General features: G+C 49.8%; 1 long non-coding RNA gene and 1 other non-coding gene across 3 annotated transcripts; one reads left to right on the forward strand and one right to left on the reverse strand.

The window, feature by feature from the left end:
* The first annotated feature begins 10103 nt into the window (after positions 1-10103).
* Positions 10104-22853, forward strand: LOC111531898. Of its 2 annotated transcripts, none has more exons than XR_002728427.2 (3): positions 10104-10289; positions 19628-19678; positions 21084-22853. It is a non-coding gene; the product is annotated as an uncharacterized LOC111531898 (long non-coding RNA). The 2 variants fall into 2 exon arrangements; XR_002728426.1 differs by lacking the exon at positions 10104-10289 and adding an exon at positions 13637-13684.
* LOC111532421 lies at positions 21085-21211 on the reverse strand. Its single transcript, XR_002728544.1, has one exon. It is a non-coding gene; the product is annotated as a small nucleolar RNA SNORA2/SNORA34 family (small nucleolar RNA).
* Positions 22854-24042: the final 1189 nt, after the last annotated feature.

A 24042-nucleotide genomic window follows, 5' to 3' on the forward strand; every position in this document is an offset into this window, starting at 1 on the left:
AAAAAAAAAAAAAAAAAAAGAAATTAAACAGGCAGGGGCTGATGTGCAATTGGATTTGGAGGGAGAAGTTGATCTAAACCAGGGGAGTTTTGGGACCAAAACTTCGGCATAAAGCTAGAGGCCCCAGTGTCAGGAACTAGACAAACCCCATTGGCACAGTGGGGAGGATGAAAGTTTTAATCCTTCTGGATTCTTAAAAACCTTCACACAAGTTTGTGGTCTAGGAACTACTCGAAGATACATTAATCCCCAGTATTGATCCCTATCCTGGTTGCACAGGATTCTCACAGGTGGGGTTCACAATCCTAAATTAGAAACTCAGATAACACAACAGATAAAAGGAAAAAAAAAAACACGGTATGGTGAAGAAATAGATTTTTGGATTCAGGTAGAATGGGATACAGCATAACTACTAGAGTTCAGGCTCTTAGAGCTGTTTCAACACAGCTTAGTAAGATTAGACATAGCTGAAGAGGGGACTTGTGAGTTGGAAGGGACGTATCTAAGGGAATTATTCTAAAGTAGATGAAAGAAAGCATGGAGAGAGTGGACAGGCAGTGTTTGAGGAGGTAATGACTGGTGACTTTACAGAAGGGACTCATCCTTGAGAGCAAGAAGTCCACTAGGAATCACACATGAGAAGCAAAGACGCATTCATTCCTAGGCTCATTTGAATGAAGCTGCAGAACATGAACAGAAAGAACAATCATTAAACGAAGGTTTCAACAGAAGCCAAAAGATTATGAAATCATATCTTCAATGCTGAGGGAATCATTGGATGAAATTATTCAGAAAGAAGTAAGATACATTCTCATGCCAAGGTTTTACCATTCACATCCCCAAACCAAAATAATTCCTAAGGAATTGAGCCAAAAGAAAGGATGGTGATGAGCAGAGAAATTGGTTGGTCCACAGTGAATTGATAGAATCAAAAGGAAGCTGGGTATCATGGTGCATGCCTGTGATCCCAGCTACTCACGAGGCTGAGGTGGGAGCATCACTTGAGTCCAGCCTGAGCAACAGTGAGTCCAAACTCAAATGGAACTAGAATAATGGACACTGCAGAGGGATAACGAATACTAAGGTCTTTGTACTATTAGGCTTTGGAGATACACGGTTTAAAGTTTAAAGGTGACCACTGGAGGCATTCCAAAGTGGGGGCCCTGGTCAGGGAGTGGCATGTATGTGGGTGTGGGATGTGTTGCAGGGGGGTTAAAGCTTGATGGGTTTAGTAGAAGGCGGAAAGGGTTGGGGGTGCAGCAGAGAACAAGTCAATGGAAAGCACAAAATAAAATGGTAGAAATAAAAGCACAGTAGATGTAAATAAACTAAAAGTTAAAACTCTTCAGGCTCAGATTCTAGCTGTAAACAATTGCCAAACTAAACACTTAAGAGTGTAAACAATTACTACAGGAAAAAGACTTTAAAGCAAAAAGCCCCTTAGAGAGAGAATGTATTGGCTTAAAGAATGACTGTTCCTCTGGGAACACACGATGGTAACAACTGCACCAAGCACCATGGTCTCTGCAGTGTTTGGGTGTGACCTCAGCCCTGCCTCCCCAGGGACTGACGAGTCCTGGGCTCAGGCTCAGAGTGATGAAGTGGGGTATTGTCTTGGTGCTGCCATATTCTCTTTAGTCATGTGTTTTTTATTCATCGTCCTCTGGCCCTACACACGGTCCCTGGGTTTGCTTTTATGCCAATTGCCGAGAATCTTCATGGCTCTGCTGGCAATTGCTTGAGAGCTCACATTCCTACCAGATGTGAGATGTTCCGTCTTCCTGTGTCCAGACAGCACCACCAAAGTGCAGGGCTGGGGCAAGCCTGGATGGGGTAGGGTGTGGTCAAATGACTGCTCACAAGTGGATGGTTTGGATTATGCAACGTGGCCACACTGGAATCTCAGCAAAGGGCAGAGGGGTTGAGGCCCAGATGATACCAGGTGAAAAGACAAGACAGGTTTGCAGCACATACTGCGATGGAGATGCTGGGGCCTCCTAGTCTGGGGCAGGCTGAACCTTCCTGGGTGTGGGTGGGCCTCCGCCATGTAGGGTGCTGTCCTTCCAAGCTTTGGCAAGATGGAATCTTTGTCAGGTGTGGATGTGACCTTGAAACGGGACGCTCTTGCCTAGAGGCCACTGCTTGACCCCCTGTTGCCCTTTATCAGAGGTACGGGTGTGGTGGCTAGTGCCTGTCATGTCAACACTGGGAGGCCAAGGCGGGAATCCCTTGCTTGAGGCCAGGATTTCAAGACCAGCCTAGGCAACATAAGGAGACCTTATCTCCATAGAGAAATTTTTAAAAATTAGCCATGTGGGCCAGGCGCGGTGGCTCACGCCTGTAATCCCAGCACTTTGGGAGGCCGAGATGGGCGGATCACGAGGTCAGGAGATCGAGACCATCCTGGTTAACACGGTGAAACCCCATCTCTGCTAAAAATACAAAAAAATTAGCCAGGCATGGTGGCGGGCGCCTGTAGTCCCAGCTACTCGGGAGGCTGAGGCAGGAGAATGGCGTGAACCCAGGAGGCAGAGCTTGCAGTGAGCCGAGATTGCACCACTGCACTCCAGAATGGGCGACAGAGTGAGACTCCATCTCAAAAAAAAAAAAAAAAAAAAAAAAAAAAAAAAAAAAAATTAGCCATGTGTGGTGACATGCATCTGCAAGTCCCAGCTACTTAAGAGGCTGAGGCAGGAGGATCACTGGAATCCAGGACACCAAGGCTGCAGTGAGCCATGCTTGCACCACTGCACTCTCGCCTGGGCAACAGAGCAAGACCCATTCTTAAAAACAAATGCCCTGGCTGTAGCCCCTGGGATTCTGGTCTCCGTACAACCAGAACCCCATGAGCCACACTTTAAGGCTTTTACTTTGGGGGTGGGGGGCATAGAAGGGAGGCCAGGGATTTGGGGCTGTTGAACCCATGAGGGTAGACCTGAAGCCTCATGACATTCATTTTCTGAGTCTAGCAAATCCTGAAGTCCACATCCCAGATGTTTCACAGAAGTAAGTCAATACATTCCTGATAGGGTAGCATTGATTTTCCTGCCACATGCAGTCAGTTCCACCCCAACAGAATTCAGTTGATCTGCACAGTCACCATGGGGCAGAGATGACTACCCCATTTTACAGATATGGCTGGGAGGCTCAGGGAGGCCATGTGCCTCACAGAGGACTGGCCTGCACAAAAAACAGTGGTTGACCCGAACTCGAACCTGTCTACATTGGTCCCCTCACTGCATGTGCCCCTCTTGATGGGAGAGCAGGCACCTGCCAGCCCCATGCTGGTCTGCCCAAGGAATGGCTCCTGAAACCACCAGCTGGCCAGTAAGCCACGTGGAAGGGTTTGGTCATGCCTACCCTCATCCTGCCCTTCCTCTCTGGTCATTGCACTGTGGTAGTGGGGGAGGGTGAGCTCTGCTTTGCCTCTTGTCACTGTGGCTGTGGGGATCCTGTCCAGATGGGACTAGGGGCTCTCTTACTGTCTGAATCACGAGTGAGGGCCACTTTCAGTTTGCTTCTACCTGGGACGCTCTGAGTGCCATGCTAGAAAGGTAGCTTATGGCCACAAAGGCAAGTCCAGGGACAGGTACTCACATGCCCAAATGGAGCCCCATGCTTAGGAATGGAGTGAGTGGGAAGCAGTAGCTTCCCTTGGAGGTAGAAAACAGGGAGGTCTCAGTTTCCAGAAAGCCCCGGGGCAGCAGCTCCCTGGGTGAGGTTTTCCCTGAGCCTGAGTGTTCCCTCTCCTCTACTTCAGGGGATCCAGCCTCTCCTCCAGAAGGGGTGCCAGGACAAGATGGGAAGGGATTTGCTTTGGAAGGCTGGGAATAGGTCCTTCAGCTGCTCTGGCCTTCCCCTGGACTGATGTGGGTCCCAGTAGTACTGAAGGGCACTTCCAGGTCCTGTTAGTGCAGGGGCCGTTGCAGCAAAGGGCTGACTTTAGGAACCATCACCTCCCTCTTTGTTTTGTTTTGTTTTTGAGATGGAGTCTCGCTGCTACACCCAGGTTGGAGTGCAGTGACGTGATCTTGGCTCACTGCAACCTCTGCCTCCTGGGTTCAAGTGATTCTCGTGCCTCAGCCTCCTGAGCAGCTGGGATTACAGACTCCTGCCACCACACCCTAATTTTTTCTTTTCTTTTTTGAGATGGAGTTTCGCCTTTGTTGCCCAGGCTGGAGTGCAATGGCACAATCTCAGCTCTCCGCAACCTCTGCCTCCCAGGTTCAAGTGATTCTCCTGCCTCAGCCTCCTGAGTAGCTGGGATTACAGGCATGTGCCACCATGCCCAGTTAATTTTTTATTTTTAGTAGAGACAGGGTTTCACCATGTTGGCTGGGCTGGTCTCGAACTCCCGACCTCAAGTGATCTGCCCGTATCAGTCTCCCAAAATTTTGGGATTACAGGCCACCCCGCCTGTCACCTCCCTTTTGAAAAACTGACTACCCTTGGAGCCAGTCTCACTGCTTATGAAACAGTTGGGGACGTCACATCACTGCTTCCAGCCTCAGTTTCCACATCGTGAACTAGGATTTGTAATCCTAGTTCAACAGGCTTGTGAGATTTTAGATGAGTGAAGCGCCTGGCATGCTTTCATAAGCAACTTTTTCACATACCATTCGGTTTGCCCATCTAAAGGGTATGGATGGCTCTTGGCCAGGTGTGGTGGCTCATGCCTGTAATCCCAACACTTTGGGAGGCCAAGGAGGGCAGATCATTTGAGGTCAGGAATTTGAGACCAGCCTGGCCAACGTGGTGAAACCCCGTCTCTACTAAGAATACGAAAATTAGCCGGACGTAGTGGTGGGCACCTGTAATCCCAGCTACTTGGGAGACTGAGGCAGGAGAATTGCCTGAGCCCGGGAGGCGGCGGTTGTAGTGAGTAGAGATTGCGCCATTGCACTCCAGACTGGGTGACAGAGCGAGACTCTGATTCAAAAAAAATAAAGGGTATGGTTCAGAGGTCACAGGTATGGGCACTCATCCCCACAGTTGAATATCTTGCCCACCCCAAAAAGAGAGCTTGTGTCCTTTAGTCACTCGCTGTCTCCCGTCTACTGCCTCAGCCCTGGGCAGCCACTGAGCCACTTTCTCTGGGTTTGATCTGGCACTTCTAAAGTAGAAGTTATTATTGGCAAAGGCACACTGGCTCTTATTTCTAAGAGATCATTTAGAATGCCAGGGGCAGCAGAGGATGGGTCTGCCTCGCAGAGAGTAGTTTGATTTACATTTCAGAAGGATCTTTCCTGGCATTTTAGGCCACTTAGCATTAAAAAGATTTGTGGGGCATTGTCTGGAAGGGGACTTTTGCCACTGTGAGCTGGTGACAAGCTGACTCGAAGTGGGGGTGTCAAAGGCTGGAATCACCACCTTGGTGGGGGCACATGAGGGGATAGTGAATTTGGGGTCTGCTCTTCCCCATCTCTCTTGGTGACCCTTCCCCTCCATCAGGAAAATGAGGTGCTGAGCCATCTCTATGGTCTCAGCCTTCGGTTTTGTTCTGTTCAGGGAGTTTCAGAGAGCTGGATTGTCCCAGGCTCCTTGGGAAGTGGAAGCAAGTCCTAGAACTTTCTGGAACACAGAGAGTGGTCTGTTGGGCCTTTGCTTCCTCAGCTTCCACCCTCTTCCTTCACTCCTTTCTAGGACTTTCCTTCCTCCACCCCTGAATCCTCCAATGTTAATGGAGCAGGGGTCAGGAAACAGCCTGTGGGTCGGATCTGGTTCGCTGCCTGGTATTGTACATACCAGGAGCTAGGAATGTGTTTTAAAAATCAAAAGAACGGCCAGGTGCGGTGGCTCACGCCTGTAATCCCAGCACTTTGGGAGGCTGAGGTGGGCGGTGCACGAGGTCAGGAGATCGAGACCATCCTAGCTAACACAGTGAAACCGCGTCTCTACTAAAAATACAAAAATTAGCCGGGCATGGTGGTGGGCACCTGTAGTCCCAGCTACTCAGGAGGCTGAGGCAGGAGAATGGCCTGAACCCAGGAGGTGGAGCTTGCAGTGAGCTGAGACTGCGCCACTGCACTCCAGCCTGGGCGACAGAACGAGACTCTGTCTCTAAAAACAAAAAAAAAAAAGAAAGAAAAAAAAAATCAAAAGAACATTTCGTGTTGCATGAAGATTCTATGAAATTCAAATTTCGAGGCCCATAAATAGCTTCGTTGGGGCGCAGCCACACTTGTTTGTTTACGTATGGTCTGTGGCTGCCTTCACCATGGATAAGAGACTAGAATAGCTGCTGCGGTCTGTATTTTCTATCTCTGTCTTTACAGAAAATGCTTGATGAGCTCTGAGTAAGGCCTGACCTTGTTCCTGAGGGCTCCGTAGTGGAGCTGATGGGAAAGTAGTGGATGGCACTGGTGGTGGCTGAGGGAGCGGGGTGCCCTCTCAGAGAGCTGGTTATTAATGGAGTGCTAACCAGTCACTCTAGATGAGAAATACTCAGATCACATTTAAACACAAGGAAAGCTGTTTACAGGAAAACGGTAAAATGGCACAATGTAAAATTATGGTACACTGTGGTTACGCTGTCATAAAAATGTGTACGTATGGATAGAGAAGAAGGGGTCCCACGTGGATAAATGAAAAGGTACCTTAGGGGGCGGGTTGGGAGTAAGAGCAGTTTGTCTTTCTATTCTATTTTCTGTTTAAATTTTCCTATAATCTTATAATAAGTATTGCTGATCACTCGCAGCCACTAGGGGAAGCAGTCATCCAGGCAGAAGGCTGCTCCAGGTCTCAGGTGGGCTTTAGGGAGAGGGACCCTGAGCTCTGGACCAGGGTTAGGAGGAGGTGCCCTGGGCATGTGGAGGCTGGCGGCCCTCGCTCCTGTGAGCCAGCGGCTGGGGCTGCGTCTCGGCCATGTCGCTGTCATGTGCAGGGCCCATGTGAGTTCCGTGTCTGCTCACTGTTGTGCTGTAGCCTCTGGAAGTTGTTCAGGAGCTTGGGATTTCGTGGAGAGGTGGGAGTCAGTTGCTTCTGTCCAAAGGGTTCGGCCAATGGGGGCCATTCTGAGTTCAGAAACCGCTGGCGTGGAGCCCAATGGATCCAGCCAGGCCCAGCTCTGCTGTGAACCAGTTGTGTGCTCTGGGACTCGGGTTAAGTCTGCAGGTGGCAAAAGTGGCACCTCCCATCCCATCTTCCCTCCATCCCTCCCCCCAACCCCTGTGTCTCACTCCGAGCTTCAGGAAGTTGGTGCCACCTAGCTACGCTCACTGACACGCATCTCGTGCTGTGCTAGGATGCTGTCCCCATGTTAGTGTGCCCTCTCCAGGGAGACTGCCAGCGCTCGTGGGCGTGCATCTTCTGCTTCTGCATCCTTGGTCACTGTCAGCAGAGGCCTGGGCACATGGTGGTGGACAGTGGCTATTATCTGTGGTTGTGCTGGAATGGAGGACGCCTGGTGTTTAATCTTGGAGTCAAGAGTGCGTGTGCTTAAAAATTCCAGGATCACACGGAGTAGGGTGTGATTAGGTCTGGGAAGGGGGGAGGCAGGAAGGAGGGCGAGAGACCTCGACCTGTTCTTGGGAAGGAAAGAGCAAGTGAGGGTGGGATTCTGTTCCAAGCACGGGAAACAGCACCAGGAGGTGGCCATGGCCCTGGGGCCAGGGCTGGGAGGCGGTTGCTCCAGGATGCAGTGACTGAGCCCTCCTGTATGCACTGCCGCAGGTGCTGGGAGACCGTGAAGTACAAAGCAGATGGAGTCCAGGCGCTCGGGGAGACAGCACGCCAGTGGGGGAGACGGAGACCAATCACCCACCCAGTGTGCAGTAAGTCAGACGGTGACAAGCTCTGAAGACAAGGAAAGCAGGGAGGAAGGGGCGGGCTATCCCCTGTGTTCTTTCATGTGGGGAGATGAGAGGGAACCAGAGGATGTGGGCATCGACCACGTGGTTAGGGGAGGAAAGCGTGTTTCAGGCGGGGGGTGAGCAAGCGCAAAGGCCCTGTGGCAGGCACGTCTGTGACTGGTCAGAGCAGAGTGAGGAGTGGGAGATGGAACCGGGTCAGTGGGGTGGGGTGTGTACATGGCAGGTCTGCAGACCCAGGTAAAGAGTCTGGATTTCATTTTTAAGGGGATGAGAAGCTCGGGAAGGTCTGACCAGCCTTACATCTTGAAAGGGAAACGCCTGCTTCTGCGTGTCAGCTGTTACTTGGGGTGCACCAGTGGAAGCGAGAGGCAGTCGCAGCTTTCAGGTGAGAAATGATGGCAACTCGCACGGTGGGGGAAGAGGGGCCACTGTGGAGGTGGCTTGCGGGGCCTGTCACCTGCTGTCCCCCAGCTCAGTGAACAGTGTCTCCACTTACCCCTGCCAGGTCAGAAATCCAGGCACTGCCAGCCTCTGCCGTTCTATGTGTGGCCAGGCGGGGGAGCCTTCGCCCTCCCATGTCCCTCGCCCATGTCCCAGACAGCAGGGTCCTGTGATCCCCCTCCCATTCCAGTCCTCAGCACAGCCATGGCCAGATCCCCCACCCCACCTTCACCCTCCCCCAGTCCATTGCACACATAGCATCTGGAATGGTCTCGGGCAGCACCTCAGACAATGTGGCTGTGTTGCATAAGCCTCTCCCCTCACCGCAGCTCTCGGCCCTGCCTGAGCCCAGGTGCCTGTAGGCTCCCCACTCACCTCTGCCTTGAACCTTCCTGAGTCTGAGCTTCCTTTTTTTGTTTGTTTTGAGACGGAGTCTCGTTCTGTCGCCCAGGCTGGAGTGCAAAGGGGTGATCTCGGCTCACTGCAAGCTCCGCCTCCCGGGTTCACACCATTCTCCTGCTTCAGCCTCCCAAGTAGCTGGGACTACAGACGCCGCCACCATGCCTGGCTAATTTTTTGTATTTTTAGTAGGGACGGGGTTTCACCGTGTTAGCCAGGATGGTCTTGATCTCCTGACCTCGTGATCCACCCACCTCAGCCTCCCAAGGTGCTGGGATTACAGGCGTGAGCCACCGTGCCTGGCCCGAGCCTGAGCTGCTTAAACACCACTTCCTCTAGCCTCGTGCCTTCACACATACTGTTCCCTGAGCCTAGACTTTGTCCCTGCCCACCCGCTCCTGATCCTTCCGGTCTCAACTGAGAGGTCACTTTCCCTAGGAACCTCCTCAGACCCAGTGAGGCCAGATTAGGGGCCTCCTGGGAGCCCTCATGGCCCCAAGTGTTTACCACTTCTCTTTTTCATACTATCCAAAGTGTACAGAATCGTACACTTTTCTGATGCCTTGTTCCAGCTGTGAGTGCCCTGAGGGCAGGGATGGGGTCCGTGTCCCGCAGTGTGCTCAGCCAGCACCTGGCCGGGCACTCTCAGTGTTGTTGAATGAATGAGCGAGTGAGTGACCTGCCCGCAGGAGAAGCTGTTGTGTCTGACACAGTAATAAGCAGGTTGCACTGGGGGGGCTGGTTGCGATCATGACTGGAGCCCCTGGCCCCCAGAGTGGGGGTCATCAGTGGGGCTCACTACCTCTGCCCACTGTTTTTTTTATTTTAATTTTTTTTTAGCTGGAGTCTCACTCTGTCACCCAGGCTGGAGTGCAGTGGCGCAATCTCATCTCACTGCAAGCTCCGCCTCCCGGGTTCACGCCATTCTCCTCCTGCCTCAGCCTCCTGAGTAGCTGGGACTACAGGCCCCCACCACCATGCCCGGCTAATTTTTTGTATTTTAGTAGAGACGGGGTTTCACTGTGTTAGCCAGGATGATCTCAATCTCCTGACTTCGTGATCCGCCCACCTTCGCCTCCCAAAGTTCTGGGATTACAGGCGTGAGCCACCACTCCCGGCCTTTTTTTTTTTTTTTTAGATGGAGTCTCACTCTGTCGCCAGGCGCCATCTTGACTCACTGCAACCTCCACTTCCTGGGTTCAAGCAAGTCTCCTGCCTCAGCCTCTCGAGTAGCTGGGACTACAGGTATGCACCACCATGCTCAGCTAATTTTTGTATTTTCAGTAGAGACAGGGTTTCACCATGTTGGCCAGGATGGTCTCGATCTCTTGACCTTGTGATCTGCCTGCCTCGGCCTTCCCAAATGCTGGGATTACAGGCGTGAGTCACCGCATCTGGCCCCTCTGCCCACTTTCTTCCCCTTCTTCCTCCTTTCCCGTCTCCACCCAGGCTGTCTCTGGAGTGACTGTGGATGCTGACAGAACGCGTGGCCGCTTTGCCGTCACTGTTCGTGCAGAGTGCCTGTTGGGGACTCTCCTGTAACCCAAAGGAGTGGCGGAAGGATGGAGCTTCAGGCATTGAGGGCCAGGAAATGAACGCGGAAGACTGAATCCTTAGGGGACCCCAGCTCAGGGCCAGGTCTGGGGCTCTGTTCTGAGGACTGGGAGTGGGAGGAGGCGGCAGCAAGAGCCGGAGTCTGAGGCATCTCCTCATACTCTTCCAAGGTCAGAGACGAGGTCTCAGATCTGCTTGCTAATGCACGATTTCTTTCTTTTTCAATTTCCTTTGGAACCTGTGCTGTGCAGATGTTCACATGATGTGGTGGGGAAGTGAGTTTTATAAAACTCTTGGCAGAGTACCATTTGGCATCCCTGTGGTTCTCGAGATTTCTGGGGTCTCAGGGCTGTAGCACCAGCTGCAGACAGCTGCCTGCCTTCTTACAGTGCTCAGCTTTTGGACCCAGCAGCTTTCTCAGTCCCGAACACATGTGTGACCTCACGATTCTGGCCCTTCCACGCCAGCAAACTGTTCCGGCGTGTAGGTGGAATTCCTATTTTTAATAGCCAAGTTGTTGAGAAATTGTAGGGCTTCTACTTCCTTTTGAACGGAAGGGCTCCAGAAATATTTATATCTTTGCTTCTATAGAATCTAGGAGGTCGTCTTCACCCAGGGAGGGTCAGCATGTGGAGAGGGTCACTTGGGAGAGGTCCCGCATGTGGAGAGGGTCACCTGGGAGAGGCTCCAGAGTCAGCCTGCACTTGCTGTCAGTAAATGGTACGACATGGAGCACCAAGGGGCTCAGCCAGCCCCTCGAGGGAAGTCCCAACTGCGCACTGGGGGAAGGGCGGGAGGCATGAAAACAATGACCCCACCGGCTGGCGGGGGTGACCGTGTTATGCAAAGTGTGTACCATGTAGCATGAGCACTGGGCCGGGAGCCCCCAAGGCTGCTGGGGAATCAGGGAGACACCAAAGAGGAGGTGGCCCTTCCCTTGAAGGGTGAGGGATCGATAGGAGTCTGTGGGAGAGTGGAAGCTGTTGGAGGGAGGGAGGGAGGGAGGGAAGGAGGCCTGGAGAGAGGAGGGAGGCTCTTGCATTCTGGGCAGGTATGGGAGCTCCTGGCAGAGTTTGCAGAACCCAGTGGCTCAGTGTGGTTGGAGTTGGCTGTGGACCAGGTGGGTGGGCAGAAAGGAGCCAGGTATGGAGGGGTTTTTAGTGCCACACTGAGGGGTCTGAAGTCCATCCCGAAAGTTGTAACTGGGGAGTGGCACGGTGGTGGGTTCGAGCCATGTCATTCAAACTTCCTCAAATTCCCGTACATAGAGACCTAGCGTGCACACTCACAGCCCAGGCTTGTGAACTGCAGTCGCCCTTGCCATGTGCAGCTCATTCTGGTGTATTCTGTTCTGCTTCTATTCCAGCTCATTTGTTCTTCGAACAATGCTGTTTGCAGTCCTCTACATTGGCTTCCTGTCTCCCTGAATATTTTTGATCTGCAGTTAGAACAGCACTGGATTGGCAAGAGGGAGACTGAGGCGGGAACCCAGGCAGAGGCTGCTGTCAGTCCAGCTAGGACGAGACATGGGTGCCAGACAGTGGGCCTGGGGCAGACCCGAGGGACTTCGCAGTGAATACCCCACCTCAGCAGTCCCGGGCCCCAGGCCTCAAGAGACTTGGGGCAGCTTCCGAAGCAACAAGAGGGATCCTGTCATCGTGAGGCGTGTTGAGGATCCAGAAGCTGTGGTTTCATAACTCAGTCACTGTGTGGTGTCTGAAAGCCATTTCATTAAATGTCACATGGAATCAAAATAGAAATCACATCTCTGGGACAAAGCCCATTGAGTCAGGAGCCAGGGATTCTGAATTGGAACCAGAATGGCCTCCGAAGCTGGGTCTGTGGATCCAAGGCTGCCCCCACCGCCCTGGGTCTCGCTCACATCTGAACTCCCCAGAGGGGGCAGGTGGTCCTGGAGCCTAGCCTACCTGCCGGGAGTCAGAGGTGGCTGCAGGGGAACCGTGACAGCCCTCCTTCTCACACTTATCCTGGGCACCCTGCACCAGCGGAAGGGTTTACATGTACAATCACCCATCCGTAGCCCCTTCTGGGAGGGAAGCATATCTTACGGATGGCAACCTTGAGGCTCAGGGAGGTTAAGGTGCCAGCCTGAGATCACACAGCCAGTGAGAGGCAGAGACAGGGCTCAAACTCCAAACGATGGCTCCAGAGCCCCCTCTCTTTTCCATGCCCTGGGCTGCCTCTTTCCCCAGTGCACCTTGCTTTTGGGAACCAGATGACCAACGTGGAGAGACATGAACTGATTCAATCAGAGTGTGTGGGGAAGGGACTTAGAGATCTGGCATTTTTCAAGCTCCCTGGTAATTCTCACATGCAGCTAGGGTGGGACACCTCTGCTCTGGGGTATAGGGGAGGGGTATGAGCGGCTGTGTGTCTGCCCTCTGTCCCCACCTGCCACCTGCTGGTCCATCCATTCAGCCGTTGCTTGGATAGGTTGTCTTCTGGAGGCTGCTAGTCCCCTTGCACTGGGCAATGCTGAGTGTCCCCTCTGCCCCTCCCCCCAGTGTGTGCTCCTCCCTCTGCCCCTGCCGTGCAGGTGGGCCATGCTTGGCAGGGCGCAGGAGAGCTGAGATGGGTTGAGGATGGATCAGGCCTTGAGGGGGTGCCTGGTAAGCCCCGGGAAGGGTAGGGAGAGGAGAGGGCAGTGCAAGGACAGCGACCCCCAGCCTTGCCCCCGTTTTGAGCATGGGGAAACTGGAAAGTGTACACAGGTAGTGAGGAAATGCCTGCATGTTCATTTTCTAATCCATTAATTCTCACTTTTTTTGTATTCTTTCTATCTACTTTTAAAGGTTTGTTTCTTTTCTAACTTCCTGTTTTAGATGTATAATTTAGTTTATTTATTTTTATTTACTTATTTTTTCGAGATGGAGTCTTGCTCTGTCGACAGGCTGGAGTGCAGTAGCGTGATCTTGGCTCACTGCAACCTCTGCCTTCTGGGTTCAAGCGATTCTCCTGCCTCAGCCTCCTGAGTAACTGGGACTACAGGTGTGCACCACCACGCCCAGCTAATTTTTGTATTTTTCGTAGACACGAGGTTTCACTATGTTGGCCAGGATGGTCTTGATCTCTTGACCTCGTGATCCATCCACCTCAGCCTCCCAAAGTGCTGGGATTATAGGCGTGAGCCACCGCGCCCAGCTTAGTCTCTTTATTTAAAGATAAGGGTTTTTTGTTTTGTTTTGTTTTGTTTTTGAGACATAATCTCATTCTGTTGCCCAGGCAGGAGTGCAGTGGCACAGTCATAGCTCATTGCAGCCTCAACCTGGGCTCAAGTGATCCTCCCACTTCATCTGAGTAGCAGGAACTACAGGCGTGCACCACCACACCCAGCTAATTTTTGTGTTTTTTTTCTAGAGATGGGGTTTTGCCCTGTGCCCAGGCAACAAGCAAATCTGCCCACCTCAACCTTCCAAAGTACTGGGATTACAGGCGTGAGCCACCACGCCCGGCTAGAGGTAAATTTCTCAAACTCCTGGGCTTAAACCATCCACCCACCTTGGCCTTCCAAAGTGCTGAGACTACAGGTGTGAGCCTTTGCACTCACCTTGAATTCCTTTTTCAACAGTATGTTTCCTACTAAAAGCACTTATGAAAAGTGTGTGTTTTCTCTTACCCCTTCTCCTTTTTTGCCATCTAATTTTATATTGTATTTCTTAGTGTTTGTCTTTAAAATATACTTATATCTCTATGCTATCTTTTTCTTATTCTTGTCCCCTTCCCCATAAGAAAGATAAAGAAATCAGAGACTTAGACCGGGTGTGATGGTTCCTGCCTGTAATCCCAGCACTTTGGGAGGCTGAGGCGGGTGGATCACTTGAGGTCAGGAGTTCGAGACCAGTCTGGCCAACATGGTGAAAACCCGTCTCTACTAAAAATACAAAGTTAGCCAGGCGTGATGGTGGGCGCCTGTATGCTCAGCTACTATGGAGGCTGAGGCAGGAGAATCACTTGAACCCGGGAGGTGGAGGTTGCTGTGAGCCAAGATCGTGCCACTGCACTCCAGCCTGGGCAACAGAGTGAGACTCTGACTCAAAAAAAACAACAACAAAAAAAAGAAATCGGATACTAACAACTCTCTCCTCCTTTCTTTCTTTTCTTCCCAATTTTTGTTTAATGTATCATTTCTAATTTCAGAGTTTATATTTATATATGTCCTTAATCCTCACTCACATTGGCCCTACAGGTAGAGTCACTGCCCACTGTCAGTACCCTTGCTGAAGATTTCCTGTTTTTCTCTTGATTTGCTGAAATTCCTTCTCCAGTAGTTTCACCCAAAGGGACTAAATGAAAAAAAAAAATATTGAGTTATTGCAAGTTCAAAAAGGTTTCTAGTCTTTGTGTTTGACAGCTTTCCAGGATATAAAATTCTTAGACCACACTTTCTTTCCTTGAGAACTTCGCAGGCACCACTTCGGTCTCTAGAGTCAAATGTCATTGTGGGAATGTCTGAGTCTAACTTCTATTTTGTTACCCTTTATGCATTGATGTTTTCACTTGACTGTTCAAAGTCTTTTCTAGTTAGCTTCTTCCCCCTTTCTTTTATATTTTATGTCTAGTTACTTTCATAGAAATTACCCTGTTATTGACAGATTTTTGTCATTTTCCCCAAGACATGGTGTGCCCTTTCAGTTTGTAGATTTATCTTCTTTTACTTCAGGAAAATTTTCTTGAATGATATCTTTAAATATTTATGTTCCCTTATTTGAGTTTTCTATTCTGGGATATATGATGGGTCCTTTGCAGATCTTCCAAATCTGTAATTTTCTCTGTAATCTCTTTACACCATTCATTTTCATTTCCTTTTGCTCACTTTCCTCAGTCTTGTTCTCAGTGTCTTGATTGTGTTTTGAGCAATATTTGATGCTTCTGCACAGCTTTCCATTTCGTCATGACTTTGAAGATGTGATGTTTTTCCTTCTTTCTCCAGTTCTGTCAGCTCCAGTTTCATGTTCCCCCGAGCTCTCATATCTGTTTTGTGTGCTTGCTTTCTGGAGATGATTGCTGTATTAATTTATCTTTTTTTTGTTTTTGAGATGGAGTCTTACTCTGTTGCTCGGGCTGGAGTGCAGTGGTGGGATCTCAGATCACTGGAACTCCGCCTCCTGAGATCAAGCGATTTTCCTGCCTCAGCCTCCCAAGTAGCTGGGATTATAGGCTTGTGTCACCACGCCCGGCTAATTTTGGTATTTTTAGTAGAGATGATGTTTTGCCATGTTGGCTAGGCTGGTCTTGAACTCCTGACCTCAGGTGATCCGCCCGCTTCAGCCTCCCAACGTGCTGGGATTACAGGTGTGAGCCACCGCGCCCAGCCCTGCTTTATTAATTTTTGTTGTTGTTTAATTTACAGCGAAAAGTTTGCTGGCAGTTTCATCTGTTCTATGGCAACGTTTTTGCTAGTGAGTTTTCACTTGCCACTTGTTTTTCCTGTTCCTTTTCCCGTTTTTATTTTTAATTCTTACAGTGTCTTCCTGTAGATGCTGCGCTCTTTGCTTTTTTGTTTTTCATCTTTGGGCAAGGTGAGTTTTTCTTCAACCGTCTATTTGCCAGAAGTTTGTGTGGGAGAAGAAGCGAGGACTTTCCCTACGTCCAGTGCCATGTGCAGTTGTAGGGCTGCTCACAGGCAGTCTGGTGATTCCTGTTTGTTGCCTGCAAGTGTGGCTTGTCTGTGTGATTGTCTGTGTCTGATCCGCTGCTTCTGCTTCTCGATTCCAAGCTTACCTGTATCTCAAATGCCGCTGTCATGAGATCACGGGCCCCACTCCTGCTCGTGCAGATAAGGAACACTGGTTGGTGGGCAGTGTGATCCCTTCTCACAGCTTCTTCCCAAACATCTGTATGGTATTTCCTGCTCTGGGCAACCCTCTGACTCGTTTCTAGTTTGGGTTTCATCTGTCTTCTGTTTTCATTGGAAATGGAGTTTAGCCAGGTGTGGTGGCTCATGCCTGTAATCTCAGCACTTTCAGAGGACAAGGCAGGTGGATTGCTTTAGCCCAGGAGTTTGAGAGCAGTCTGGCCAACATGGTGAAACCCTGTCTCTACTAAAAACACAAAAATTAGCCGGGTGTGGTGGTGCATGCCTGTAATTGCAGCTACTGGGGAGGCTGAGGCAGGACAATTGCTTGAACCTGGGAGGCGGAGGTTGCAGTGAGCCGAGATCGCGCCACTGCACTCCAGCCTGGCGACACAGCGAGACTCTGCCTCAAAAAAAAGAAAAAAAGATGATGTTTGCATTTTGTTTCTCTTTGTTCTTGTTACTGTGGGATGATTTCTTTTTTTTTCCAGCTTTATTTGTGTATAATTGACATACAATAAACTGCACCTATTGATTGTGTTATCAATAAGTTCTGACATATGTATACACCCATGCAACTGTCACGACCACCAGCCACTGGACATCCTGTCACCCTCCACGGCTTCCTCGTGCTGTTTCTTACCTCCACTCCCATTCTCAAACTCTGACCTGCTTTCCATCATTAGAGTTTTCATTTTCTAGAGTTTTATGTAAATAGAATCCTACAGTAATTTTTTTTTTTTTGATGTGGTTTCTCTCACTTATCATATATATATTTTTTCTTTTGAAATGGAGTTTTGCTCTTGTCGCCCAGGCTAAAGTACAATGGCGTGATCTCGGCTTACTGCAACCTCCGCCTCCTGGGTTCAAGCAACACTCCTGCCTCAGCTTCCCGAGTAACTGGGATTACAGGCGCCCGCTACCACACCGGACTAATTTTTTGTATTTTTAGTAGAGATGGGGTTTCACCATGTTGGCCAGGCTGGTCTCAAACCCCTGACCTCAGGTGATCCACCCACCTTGGCCTCCCAAAGTGCTGGGATTACAGGCATGAGCCACTGTGCCCGGACTAGCATAATTATTTTGAAGTCCATCAGTTGTATATAACAGTGGTTCATTCCTTCTTATTGCTGTATTGCATTTCATTGTATGGCTATGCCATATTTATTCATCCATTCACCTGGTGATAGACATTGGGGCTGTTTCCAGCTTTTGGCTATGATGAATCAAGCCAACGTGGCAGACTACATGTTGCCAGTCTCCATGTAGAAGTCTCTTTTGGACACTAGCTTTGATTCCTTTTTGATTCCTCTTTTTTTTTTGACAGAGTCTTGCTCTGTCGCCCAGGCTGGAGTGCAGTGGTGCAATCTTGGCTCACTGCCACCTCTGCCTCCCAGGTTCAAGCGATTCTCCTGCTTCAGCCTTCCAAGTAGCTGGGACTACAGGTGCCTACCACCATGCCCAGCTAATTTTTTTTTGTATTTGTAGTAGAGATGGGGTTTCACTGTGATGGCCATGCTGGTCTCAAACTCCTGACCTCGTGATCTGCTTGCCTTGGCCTCCGAAAGTGCTGGGATTACAGGCGTGAGCCACCACACCTGGCCCCATTCCTGCTGAATAAATGCATAGGAACAGAATGACTGGATCACACAGTAGGTTTCACTTTTTAAGAAGTGACCAAACTGCTCTTCAAAGTGACCACACCGCTTTACATGCCTCTGAGCACATGAGAGCAACAAGAGTCCCAGTTGCTTCATACCCTTGCCAGCACTTGGCATGGCCAATCTTTTACATTTTAGTCCTCCGAGTGCGTGTCTAGTTTATATCCTTGGGGTTTTCATGTACATTTCACCAATAACAAATGGCATGAGCCTTTATTAATGTACTTATTTTTTATATGTACACCATCTTCGGTGAATTGTCCAAATCCTTTGCCCATTTTAAAATACCGAGTTGTGTTATATATTACGTTATAACAGCTCTTTATTCTAGCTACACGTCTTTTATCAGATATATGACTTGTAAATATTTTCTCCAGTCTGTGCCCCTCTTTTTCATTTTATTCAGTGTCTTTTGAAAACTAAAAGACTTTTAATTTTTGTGAAGTCCAATTTACTGTTTTTTTAAAGTTTATGTTTTCTGTGTACTATTCTTTTTTATTTTTAATTTATTAATTTTTATTTATTTATTTATTTTATTTTTGAGACAGAGTCTCGCTGTGTCACCCAGGTTCGAGTACAGTGGCACGATCTTGGCTCACTGCAAGCTCCGCCTCCCGGCTTCACGCCGTTCTCCTGCCTCAGCCTCCCGAGTAGCTGGAACTGCCTCCCAAGTAGCTGGGACTACAGGTGCCTGCCACCACGCACGGCTAATTTTTTTTTATATTTTTAGTAGAGATGGGGTTTCACTGTGTTAGTCAGGATGGTCTCGATCTCCTGACCTCGTGATCCGCCCGCCTTGGCCTCTCAAAGTGCTGAGATTACAGGCGTGATCTACCATGCTCAGCTTAACTTTTTATTTTTTGAGACAGAGTCTTGCTCTGTCACCCAGGCTGGAGTGCAGTGGTGCGATCTTGGCTCACTGCAGCTTCGGCTTCCCAGGTTCAAGCAGTTCTCCCGCCTCAGCCTCCCAAGTAAGTGGGATTACAGGCGCCTGCAAGCATGCGTGGTTAATTTTTGCATTTTTAGTAGAGACTCAGTTTCACCGTGTTGGCCAGGCTGGTCTTGAACTCTTCACCTCAGGTGATTCGCCTGCCTCAGCCTCCCAAAGTACTGGGTTTCCAGGCAAGAGCCACCACACCTGGTCCCTGTGTACTATTCTTAAGAAATCTTTCCCTGTGGTGAAAAGGGAACTCTTGGATACCGTTCGTGGGGGTGTCGATTGGTACAGCCATTATGGAAAGCAGTATGGAGGTTTCTAAATAAATAAAAAAATAGAACTACCATATGACTGACCAAAGGAAATGATATCACCACCTCGTGAAGATAGCTGCACTCCTGTGTGAATTGCAGCATTATTCACATTAGCCACGATTTGGAAACAACGTAGGTGTTGATGAATGAAGGGATCAAAGGGCTGGGCGCAGTGGCTCACACCTGTAATCCCAGCACTTTGGGAGGCCGGAGTGGGTGAATCACTTGAGGTCATGAGTTTGAGACCAGCCTAGCCAACATGGTGAAATCCTGTCTCTACTAAAAATATAAAAATTAGCCGGGTGTGCTGGCACACGCCTGTAGTCCCAGCTACTCAGGAGGCTGAGGAAGGAGAATCACTTGAACCCAGGAGGCAGAGGTTGCAGTGAGCCAAGATCGTGCTATTGCACTCCAGCCTGGGTAACAGAGTGGGGCCCTGTCTCCAAAAAAAGATCTCTTTCGACTCTGCGATACAAAGATATTTTCTTCTAGGTACTTCGTAGTTTTACATTTAGGTCTATGCTGCATTTTTAGTTAATTTTTGTATATGGTATGAGGTTGGAGATTGGGGCTTATTTTTCTATTCTCTTTGAGCCGGTTTCTGGGAGGAGAGGGAGGACCCACCAGCTCCTCTGCTGTGTCAAGCTATTATACAAGGCCCCATGGGCTGAGGTTTCTTTTTTTTTCTTTTCTAGGGAAAAAAGAGGAAAAGCCATCAGCAATACCAAGGGAAACCGTAAGCTAAGGTTGGCATAGTTCTCAGCAAGCCTCACAGTGATTCTCTCTTCCCTCCCTCACCCCTTGCCTACCTTTAATCCAAAAATGATTTTACCAGAATGTCCAACAAATAAGACAAGACCCAAAAGCACTGAGAACTTTTTCTTGCTGCCAAGTATAAAACACAGACCGGTATAGTGGCTTAAAAAAGCAAATTCCCAGGAAAATGTATAGAGATGGAAAATAGGACAGCAGAATAGCAGGGACTGGGGAGGGGAGAAGGGAGTGGTGCTCTTGAACAGGTAGAGTTTCTGTTTGGCTGGTGGAAAAGTTCTGGAAAAGAAAGTGTTGATGGTTGCACAACATTGTGAATCTTCGTAATACCATTGAATGGCACACTTAAAAATGGTTAAAACAGTAAATTGGGTTACCTATGTTTTACCACAGTTAAAGAGTATTTTTAAAAAAGCATATTCCCTCTGGGGTTAGTTAGCTGTAGTCAACACCTAAGTTCCCCAGTGATGAACTGAAGTATGGACCAATAATATGAATTAAAATTAAATATTGCCAGGCAGGCTGGGCACGGTGGCTCACGCCTGTAATCCCAGCACTTTGGGAGTCCTAGGCAGGCAGATCACTTGAGGTCAGGAGTTCTAGACCAGCCTGGCCAACATAGTGAGACCTCGCCTCTACTAAAAAAATACAAAAATTAGCTGGGTGTGGTGGCACACACCTGTAGTCCCAGCTACTTGGGAGGCTGAGGCAGGAGATTCGCTTGAACCTGGTGGGTGGTGGTAGGGGTGGGGGGTGGGCACGCAGAGGTTGCAGTGAGCCCAGATGGCATCACCGCACTGCAGCCTGGGTGATAGAGTGAGACTCCAAAAAAAAAAAAAAAAAAAATTGCCAGGCAGTATGAGATTGCTTGGTCAATATCCTAACAGTCACAAAGCAAGCAAGTGATCTTGACGGGGGGAAGGGAGGAGGTAGGAAGAAAGGAGGACCAAGTTCCTCTGAGTGGCTAATAAATATTATTTTGGTTAAGTCCCTATCTCCACAGAGTAAGTTCCGGATTTTTTTTTTGAGACTGAGTTTCACTCTTGTTGCCCAGGCTGGAGTGCTATGGCTTGATCTCGGCTCATGCCAACCTCCGCCTCCCGGGTTCAAGGGATTCTCCTGCCTCAGCCTCCCGAGTAGCTGGATTACAGGCGTGCGCCACCACGCCTGGCTAATTTTGTATTTTTAGTAGAGACGGGGTTTCTCCATGTTGGCCAGGCTGGTCTTGAACTCCCAACCTCAGGTGATCGGCCTGCCTCAGCCTCCCAAAGTGCTGGGATTACAGGTGCGAGCCACTGTGCCTGGCCTGTAAGTTCCTAATTCTTAAGCCTAACATAGTTAAATTGCTCGGTAAAAAAATTCAATGGCTTTATATTCAAGACCACGTTGCTTCCAACTGAACTGGCCACTCACACTGGGATACTGAGCAGCGAACAGACCACAAGGAAGACATCACTGTTGGATCCTGTTGGAAACCAACAGCTACAGCAAAACACTCAGGTGACCGGCCTGCCTCAGCCTCAGTCTTGATTCAGAGCCTCATGGAGTTTCTTTAATTAGCAAGTTTACATTCATGGAGTCTTGTGAAAATGATTAGATAAATTGCAGAGAAATAAATAAGTATTTTGTACATCCGAGTATTATTGTTAATTTCCACCTGGCTACATGAGACTCCCTCCTCTGAGTTTTCTCTCTGTGCCCTTTTGCTGTGGACAGAAGGTACCCTGCTCATTCATCCATCCAGCTGGTGAGCCAGGGGCAGCCCGGAGGGAGGAGTGGAGGGGACGTGGGCCTGGAATTAGACCGAGCTGGGTGTGTCCCCAGCTCTGGCCGCACTGCCAGGCTCTGGCTTCATTACTATGAAATGAGGGGTGGGGTGGGTATCTGGTCTCCCACTCCCCATTACTGAGGGGTTCTGGGTCTCTCCTCCACCCTCTGATTCCTTCCCCTCTTCTGTTCCAGTCCGGAATGCCTCCTTTCTGCCTAAATGCCTCTGATCTTCATTAGATCATCATCAGCTGCAGACCCATGATCATCATCAGCTGATCATCATCATCATCAGCTGCTCATCATCAGCTGCAGACTGGGCCTGACCTGGGAGGCACCGGCCCTCCGCTTCCAGCGCTCTCCAGCTAGGATTTCCTGCAGAACAGTGGCAAAGAGTTCGCCCAGAGCTGCGTCCTCTCACTGGGAAGCAACGCTGAGTCAGGGTTACCTGGCTCCACTGTGCCCCTAGCGAGGTGAAATTGTACCATCAAATTCTCACAACAACATTGGTTCTCCTTTAAGGATAAGGAGGCTACCGCCCAAAGAGCTTGCGCACTGGGTGCACAGCCACTCAGGCCATCTTCCAGAGCGGGATGTCTGACTCCAGAGCCCGCCAGCCCACACTGCTCTCCTGAGGACTGGGTTTCTCTGGCCTGAGTCTGCCCGAGTCTACAGGAAGAACCCTGCTGGCACCCCGGTAAGCCCCTCTAGACCTTGGAACTCTAACTGCTCTCAGAGCTCACTTTTCAGTTAGCCTATAAGGCAGAGGTGTCCAGTCTTTTGGCTTTCCTTGGCCACATTGGAAGAAGAATTGGCTTGTGTCACACATAAAATACAGTAACACTAATGATAGCTGATGAGCTAAAAACAGTGAAAAATCACAAACTCATAATGTTTTAAGAAAGTTTGTAAATTTGTGTTGGGCTGCATTCAAAGCCATTCTGGGCTACGGGTTGGACAAGCTTGCTGTAATGGATCAGAGATATCTACAGTCTTAAAGAAGAAACAGCTCCCAGGCCTGTTAGACCTGTCAGGGCACTCACTAAATGCTGTGAGCAGGGGAAGGGGCAGGCCTGGGCAGTGGGGTCCTCAGTGGGGGCCCAGCTGTGTCTCCATCATCTGGGGAGCTGGGAACAGCACACCAGGGTTTGTTTGCCTCCTGGGAAAGTTCTCACTTGCAGAAAGAGAGAACAGAGGCGCGAAAGCTAGGCCATGTTCGTTATTCCTTCATTCCCTATTTATTGAGCTTTGACAACATATGAAGGACTGCTTGACTGATTGACTGATTGGGACAGGGTCTCACTCTGTCATTTAGGCGGGAGTGCAGTGGTGCAACCTCAGCTCACTGTAACTTCCGCCTCCTGGACTCAAGCCATCCTCCTACCTCAGCCTCCTGAGTACCTGGGATTACAGGCCCACGCCACCACACCCAGCTACTTTTTGTATTTTTTGGCAGAGACAGGGTTTCGCTATGCTGCCAGGTTGGTCTTGAACAACCAGGCTCAAGTGATCCTCCTGCCTCCCCTTGGCCTCCCAAAGCGATGGGATTATAGGCTCCAGCCACAGTGTCCAGCCAGAGGAACGTTTCAGATGCTGGAATCAATGGTAACGTGTTGGAGGAAGGGGGTTTCTGAGCTCAGTCCATTTCTTATACTTGGATCTTCCCAAAGGTCCAGTGCAAGGGGCTTCAATGGAAGAGAAGTGAAAAGGGAAGGGGCCATGTCTCTTGGCAGCAGGGACAAGGGATGTAGCCTGAGCTTTAGCATCATGAAGGGTCAGGACAGCCCACACCATTGCAGGGAGCGGAAGAAGAGACCCGTGTGGGGGCCAGGTGACAGCACTGTGCCTGGCACCTTGGAACACCCAGGGGCTTTATGACTCTGCCCGGAAAGAGGCCTGGGGTGGCAGATGAAAGGAGGACTGCATCTCTGGGAGAAAATAGTCCAATGCTTGTCACAGCTCAGTTGCTCATTATTAATGAAAAAAATGGTTCCTGGTTTATACATCAGCCATGTAAACTTGGCTAATGTGAGTCTTCCTTGCAAGCTCCTATGTGTGCTAGTTCTGGCACGGCAGTGAGGTTTCTGAGTTGCATCAGCTGACAGGTAAATGCTGCCTGGGAGGCCTCTTGGAGGACAGCCAGCTGGCTTCAACCATCAGTAGCTCAGTAAGCAAAAGGTCATGTTCAGTTCAAGTGCAAAGATTGTGAAGCCCAGTGGTGAAAAGTCAGATGAATTCAAGTCACCTGAGCTTTTCTCCAACCTTTGCAGCCTGGACCAGGGCTAGGGTCATGATGTGAGCTGGCGAGAGAGAAGAAAGAAGGTCTGTATTACATATCCAGGCTCTCTGCCCTATGTGCCAAAACCAAGTGCTGCTAGGGGCTGGTCCTTCCTTCATTCCAAACCGTGCTGCTTTTCCTCTGCTCTTTGAGGCCTCTGCGATGTGCAGGATGTTGACCTGAGCTCTGTGTGGGGCGGAGAGGTGAGCTGACCCAGTTCTTGTCCTTGAGGCCCTCAGGGTCTACAGGTGGCCGAAATGGGGCCACAGAACCGAGCTGCCTGTGTGGGAGGGG

Source organism: Piliocolobus tephrosceles, chromosome 15 (genome assembly GCF_002776525.5).
Source record: "Piliocolobus tephrosceles isolate RC106 chromosome 15, ASM277652v3, whole genome shotgun sequence".
In the NCBI taxonomy this organism is placed as follows: domain Eukaryota; kingdom Metazoa; phylum Chordata; class Mammalia; order Primates; family Cercopithecidae; genus Piliocolobus; species Piliocolobus tephrosceles.